Raw genomic sequence first — 7,506 nt, 5'->3', positions numbered from 1 at the left:
GCACATGGCTCTTTAGTATCCCACGGCAGGGCTGGGCTACAAACTGAGCTCAAGGCCAGCCTGAACTGCACAGTGAGACCTTATGTCAAAAAGAAAAAAAAAAAAAAAAAAAAAAAGGAATGGAGCCAAAGGTGGGACAAAATTTGTGGCTTCCAGGGCGGCCGTGGGGACAGAAGGAGCTGTGCAGGAGGAGCAGCCCCTGGCTTTCTAGGTGCAGATGTATCTTTCCATTATCATGCTTGGTGCTTGGTACATGCTTTTCATCTGAGGATCCATAACATGTTTTTGGTTCTGGAAAGCCCTCAGCCATAACATCCTTGCGTATCGCTCTTCTGCCATTCTGTCTTCTGCTGGAAACCATACATTTAAAGCTTCTCAATCCATCTTGTGTAGCTCCCAGCTGCTCTCCTTGCTGAGCGGTATTTTGGCTCCCTCCAGGGCCAGGCATCCACGGGGATGATGGGATTATTCCGGAGCCCCGCTGTCTGCTGTCTGTGCAGCTGCCAGCCCACCTCACCTCACTCCAGTCTCTGGCCTCTTTTCCCAGGGAGGAGCTCCCTCACCAGCTCAATTTTTAGTGTCTTGGCTCTGGTCTCCTGCCTCCCATGGGATGCCTTAAATCCCTGTATCCTTGGAAGACCAATCTCCCACCCGCCTCTACCTGCTTCTAGGTACAGATCTCTGCAGACAGTCTTTGGTCCCTCAAAATAGTAAGCAGTTTGAGTTTCAGGTCCATTAAGATATACATCTTGATTTTGAAGTTTACTTCTTATTGTTTTGTTTTCTTTTTTAATATTTCCATCTGTCCCTGCTCGGAGTGTGGAGGAATGAGGTAGCAGGCAGGGCCTCGAAGTGTGAACTAGCGTTTGATCCTGCCTGGAGTCCCTGGTTCCTCATCCCCAAATGGCAGTGATAATGCACACTTTTTGAAGCTGCTGTGAGACTTCCTCGAGCTTATTAAATTGTACAAAATACCTGGCACTCTGGATATTAGAGCATCGCCACCCCCACCCGTGCGAGAAAGCTCCCCCTTTGAATCTGAGGTCCTTCTGGTGTTGGGAGGGGGACCCCTTTTAAGATGCAGATATCCCATATCCACAAGGAATGAAATACCTTAAAGCATTATCTTGTGCGGAGACACCTTAGCAGGATGGAATGATGGTCACAGATGTGCCGTGGGAGGTCAGAGGTCAAGGAGATCACAAGGAAGAGGCAGGTGGGAGGAAAGGCAAATTTCACAAACTTCATCATTCCACGGAGGGCTGCTGAGGCCGCTGCCCTGTCCGGCATCATCACAAGTTACCTCCACCCTCTTTAATATTGCGGAGCTACCACCTGCAGAGAGCGTCCCCCCACACACAGCGCCTCCTAATCGCCAGAGTGCTCTGGTGCCCAGAAAACTCCAAAATAGCTTAGGATGAACTTTCTTATCTTTCCTAAAGCAAAGAATATGAAGCTGTGTGTTATGCTATCAGTTTGTCCTTGAATTTCTAGAGGCTGATGAAACTTAACAAGATCAGGAATGTCCCTTCTGCAGCACCAGGCAGTGCGTGGACGGCTAGCAGGTGTGGATGGGGCCGTGAACACCCACACGTGTGGTTGTGGATCTGTGGGTTCCATAGCTGGGTGCTGGAGTGCCCAGTCTGCCTGTGGGGTGGGAGAGACACAGGGAAATTGGTTTCTTCATGCCTTTTTTTTTCCCCACTAGAAAAATATCTAATCATCACAAAAAGATAACTAAACAGAAAGGGCATTTAAAATGTCAGGTTTTCAGCACCACGTGTAGCCTGGCCTAAGATCCTGATAAGAATGTGGAATTCTGTCCTGCAGCAAAAGCCAAATCCTAATGGAAGAAGTTGGGTTTTCTGATGGAAACCCTTGCTCCACGCTGCCCAAGTACTCTTATCTTCCCTTCTTTGCAGTGCCCCACTTCCATCATCTCTGGCTGTAATTAGAAGCTGTTTTCTGGGGGAGTGGAGTGCTAGGTGAAATGTTCTGGGCTGTCAGGCCGGCACCGCTGCTTGTTTTATGCACTTGGATGATGCAGTGGTGTGAGCCTCGTCCCGCTGCTCTTGAAGAGTTTACAATCTAATGCATTTATTCATTTGGACATTCAACACATATTTATTGGACATCTGCTACATGCCAGGCAGAATAGCTCTTCTAATGGCTCACAAACACAGGAAGATGAGTTCTGCAGCCTCACAGATGGTCATAAAGAGCTTAGGATCAAGGGGAGGTGGAGCATGGGACCAGTAGAGTAGGGGCTGTTTTATATGAGGGCCAGGGAGGAGCTTACCGATAACATGACAGTGGAACAGAGATCTGAAGCACACTATGTAGCTATGTGTAGGGAAAGTGTTCCAAGTAGTGGGTATAGCAGTGCAAAGGCCCTGAGGCAGTTGTGTGCGTTGTGGGTTTGAGGAACAGCAAGAAGACCAACAGGATTGGAGCAGTGTCAAGGTTGAGGGGAGAGGTCAGAGATGTGGGGGAGATCCGGTCATGGTCCTCCCAGCAGACCATCGTGAGGACTTCAGCTTTTTCATTCAGTGAAATAAGTGGGGGGGGGGGGTTTCAGTGAGAATTGGTTGATCCTCCTCCTTCCTTTCAAAGAATACTGAAACTTCTATGTTGAGAATAAATCAGAGAGCTGGGCATGGTGGCGTAGCACATGCCTGTAATCCCAGCACTTGGGAGACTGAGGCAGGAGGATCGCTGCGAGTTCGAGACCAGCCTGGGCTACAAAGTGAGCTCAAGGCCAGCCTGAACTGCATAGCGAGACCCTGACTCAAAAAGACAAAAAAAAGGGAGAGAATAAATCGTAGACCATGGTGTCTGTCATAGCACAGTATTTTTCATATTTAATATTGCTCAGATATCTATGTTCTTGCCTGTTGCTACCCTTAGAAATTTCCTTTATAAATGTATGCATTTTAACATTTTATGATTTTAAAATCAATATGGATCATTAAGGAACTTTTAATAGTATGTAGAAAAGCCTAAAAATTAAAAAAAAATCTATAATCCTAATATCCAGCAACAACGACAGTTAACATTTTGGCATGTTCAATTCCAAACTTTTGTTTTGTTTTGTTTTTGTCATTTTGAGGCAGGGTCTCGCTATACAGTTCAGGCTGGCCTTGAATTCACAGGGCTCCTCCTGCCTCAGCCTCCCGAGTGCTGGGATTACAGGCATGCATCACCATTCCTGGATAATTCCAACCTTTTTCTGTTCCCTTTTTCTTTACATTATTGAACCTGTGGTTTAAAATTAACATTATAGCCTGGCATGGTGGTGCACGCCTGTAATCCCAGCACTCCGGAGGCTGAGGCAGGAGGATCATTGTGAGTTCAAGACCAGCCTGGGCTACAAAGTGAGCTCAAGGCCGGCCTGAAGTACATAATGAGACCCTGTCTCAAAATAAAATAAAATAAAATTAACATTATATTATATATATTTCCCAGTGTCACAAAAAACTTGTCTTGTCTATATACATATTCTTTAATTTAGGACATTTAAGTTGTTTTTATTTCTTTGTTTTACTAGCAACTGTGGTCATAGCTCATTGCCTACATTTTATTTTGTTTTATTGGTTTTTTGTTTCAGTGCTAGGAATTGAAACCAGGGACTCACACATGGTAGGCAAGGACTCTTTCATGGAGCTACACCCCCAGATCTTTGGCCTACATTTTAGATTACACCCTCAGAATGGATTCCTCAAAGGAAAAAATAAAACACTGATGTTTTATTTTTTTCCCTCTTTTCTTACGTATTGTTGTTTTTTGTTACTTTTTGAGTCCAGGTCTCACTGTCAGGCTGGCCTTGAGCTCACTATATAGCCCAGGCTGGCCTTGAACTCATGGTGGTCCTCCTGCCTCAGCTTCCCAAGTGCTGGGATTACAGGACCACCACAGCTGACCTCTTATACATTCTTAAATTATTATTTTTGTTTATCTCATAATTAACTGCTGTGCAATTTGATGCAGTTTTTAAGAACAAGGACACATCAACAGTTTTCTGTCTTTGCTGTCTGATAATTGTTGTCTTTATACAAAAAAAACTTGACTGATGATACAGGTGGTCATAATCTTTCCCATTCCAAGTTCTGTGGTTTTCCCCCTTTACCTGCCAACCCCGTGAAAAAAATCACCACCATCAGAGAGCACTGGCAAAGGAAACAATTAGGAGAGCTGGTGCCCAAGGAATGCGAGATAAGAGCAAAACTGTGAAACAGACTTCAGATAAGGGACTTCTAATTGACTAATTAAAAAGTAGAAGAGAAGGACTAAAAACCAAATTGAACAAATAGGGCCTTTGGAAAAAAAGAGCAGGCAAATTTGAAAGGAACCAGAGGAATCATTTTCCTTTCTAAAAATGAGGAACGTTGTTAATGGGTTGTAAAACGCCATTGAACTGTCCTTCCGTCATCGCTGAGAACAATGCGCCTTGTCATGCCCAGTCAGGGCTGCACCTGTTTCCTTATCGGCTGCTTCTTATCAATGGGTTTTATTTTTTTTGGTTTTTTGGGTGTTTTGGTGGTTTGTTTTTTGTTTTGTTTTGTTTTGTTTTGGCACTGGGGATGGAACCCAGGGCCTTGTACGTGCTAGGCAAGCGCTCTACTGCTGAGCTACATCCCCAGCTGTTTTTTATTTTTGATTCCTTGTTGGCGCTCCCAAGTTCCTGGCCTCTGATGGACTCTATCCAGCTGTCATGGAAATGTCCACCTGTGTGACCACACCAAACTACAGCATTTACCCACTTAGCTGCTTCCCTTTTTCAGACTAGCTGTTCAGGCCAGCATTCCGTCTCCTACCTCCAGACACCCCCTGCACGCCTCCCTGCCCTCAGGGGGCTGGCATACTCTCTAGCCACTGGCCTGGTTTCCTTGCCAGTGAGGTGAATTCATAAACTCGTGTGTTCAAGATTTAAAGAAACGAGAAAGGTGAAGAAGCGGGCCTCAGTGTGCGGTTAGGTCAGGCTCCCGGGGCAGGGCCGGGCCGCCCAAGGGTACAGCACAGAGGACAACAGAGGGAGCTAAGCAGTCACACAGGACAGGAAGAGAAGGCAGGATGAGGCCTGATGCTCAACGCTGTGTGATTTTGAAGGTGGCAGCCTTAAGCTTTTAGTCCCCCTAAGTAACCTGTCGGAGGCTATACTCAGAAAGTTTCGCTTTTTGCTTTGCTCCCAGCTTTCTGATTTCCTACTGCTGTGAAAGTTGTGTTTCTGTTCTCTGTCTCCTGTAATTATCTTCTTTAAACTCATGTTTTTGTCTTTTTTTTGTTGTTTTTTTTTCTTTCTGTTTTTAAACTCATTTTAACTCCTTTTATGTTTTCCTCTATTTGGAAAGTTTTTAAAGTTTTTCTTCCGTATCACAATTCCTTTTATTTTTGTCTGACTTGGATATTTTGCTGGGTTTTATCACAGTGCATGTGACAGAGCACTTGCCTGGCAGCACGAAGCCCTGGGTTCCAGCCTCGGGACTGCCAAAAATATGAAAGAAAGAAAAAAATGAACCTTTTTGAAAAAAAATCATAATAAAACAAAGACCCACCAGCCACTGCCACCCAAGCCAAGAAGCGGATCATCATCAGGCCTGGGTTTGAGTGTGACACAAATAAGGCACCGTGTGTGTCTGCGCACTGCTTCTTTTATTCAACGCTGTGATTTTGAGATTCACTGTGTTGATGCACATGGCTGTATTCACTGTTGTCACTGCCGTCCATAATCTCCCGCCGGCTGTTCTACCACTGATCATTTCAGTGACGCCCCATTCCTGTGTTGTTAGCAATAATTTGCCTCTCCCCATTCACATCTCTGAGAATACACATACAAGAATTTCTCCAGAGCCGGGCATGGTTGCGCACACCTGTAATCTCAGCACTCGGGAGGCTGAGGCAGGAGGATCATTGTGAGTTCAAGACCAGCCTGGGCTACAAAGTGAGCTCAAGGCCAGCCTGAACTGCATAGCGAGACCCTGTCTCAAAAAAAAACAAAAAAAAATTTAAAATTAAAAAATAAACCGTTAAAAAAAAAAGAATTTCTCCAGAGTTTACGCAGGAGAGGATTTCTCTTGAGCCTTGCCTCGGGCTCATGTTCAATTTCAGTAGGTCTTTGCCAGTTATTTTCCAAAGCAGCCTTACCAGTTGATGCTCCTGTGAACAGAGGACAGGAGTCCCCTTTCCAGCCACTTCTGTCTTCTCCTTGGTCTTCATTTCTGCCTCCTCCTGCCCGTAGTGCAGATCTGGCTTCTGCTCTGTCCTCTCTGGTTTCCTTGTGGGCCTCCGTTATTTCCCTAATTTTGCCTGTTTCACAAAAGGCCAGGCTTTGTCTCTCCAACACCCGCAACAGCTGTCTAATTTTGCCCTCCCGACTTCTGTGACAGTTTTCCCAGACCACACCTGTCCCCATCCGTCCATCTTTAGCTGCACTGAGCTCAGCAGACCAAGATTGATGTGGAGGCGACAGGCACGTCTCTCAGCACCCCTTCCCTTTGGGGTTTCACCTGCAGCACTCTGCTCCACAGGCGGGTAACTTTGACTCCTGCGACCTGGCCCTCAAGGGCCCCTGGAGCTGGGCTGGACATGAAGGACGGCAGGCCCTGATAGGTGCCGCTCTTCCTTTCCTCCTTTCCCCCTCAGAGCCTGATGCAAGGCAGTGTAACTTCCCAGATGCAGTTCACAGCGCCAGCCTGGCTACCCTTGAGAGTCACCTCTCTTGGGGATTATGGTAGAGGTGGAAGAGGAAGGACAGCGCCTGGGGGCACCGGAAACCTGCAGCTCTGCTGAGCCAGGAAGGCTCCCCGGGTGGCTTTATGCTGTTCCCTGCACTGTGGCCTGGGAGGGTCACCTCCAGCAGAGGGGAGCCTGGCTGCAGGCGTATCATCAGTCCCTTGTGGGCTGGCGATTTGCTTTGTCTCCTCCTCTCATTTCTTACGTGTGTCACTTAGATTTGGAAAGGACCGCACTGGGGGACTTCTAAACACTCCAGACCGGAAATTCACTTCATCTATTGTTTGGCCTTTCTTCTCTATTGGAAAAAATAACAGTGACTCACTTAAAGTTGCTGTAATCAGTGGAAAAGTTAATTGGAATCTAGATTCCCAAGAATTCTAGAAACCGTTCCTTCTGCCTCGGAGAAGGCGTCTGAGGACTTAGGGCTTTGTTATGTGAAGGGATGAGTTAGCAAGGGGTGAAGACCAATTTGTAAGTAATTGAAAGCTGATTAATACAATTAGGGCCTTCTTCTCTGTTCAGCACTTGCTTTGCATTCCCGATTTCACACGCATCCTGATTATACCTCAGTGGAGGCCCAGCTGCAGCCAACACTTGCTGTATCTCCTGCGGTGTTTTGCATATAAAGGTGCTCAGGAGATGTTTGTTGATTGAAAGCGAAATTTTCAAAGAAATGTCCCCACTCTGATCACTTTGGAACCTTTTCCCAGCAAGGTGCTTTTTATTTCCCTGGCATCTTATCAAAAGGTGACTCTAGCTGTGGCTCCACAGTGC

At 46.2% G+C, this 7,506-nt stretch overlaps 1 protein-coding gene across 7 annotated transcripts in view; it reads left to right on the top strand.

Moving 5' to 3' along the window:
• Positions 1-7,506, top strand: part of Rph3al (rabphilin 3A-like (without C2 domains)) — a 151,531-nt gene that overhangs the window by 98,607 nt on the left and 45,418 nt on the right. The window lies entirely within an intron of this gene.

Source organism: Chinchilla lanigera, unplaced genomic scaffold, assembly GCF_000276665.1.
Source record: "Chinchilla lanigera isolate Chin_1 unplaced genomic scaffold, ChiLan1.0 scaffold00080, whole genome shotgun sequence".
Taxonomy (NCBI): domain Eukaryota; kingdom Metazoa; phylum Chordata; class Mammalia; order Rodentia; family Chinchillidae; genus Chinchilla; species Chinchilla lanigera.
The sequence above is the reverse complement of the archived record's forward strand: the minus strand, read 5'-3'. Positions and strand labels throughout refer to the sequence as shown.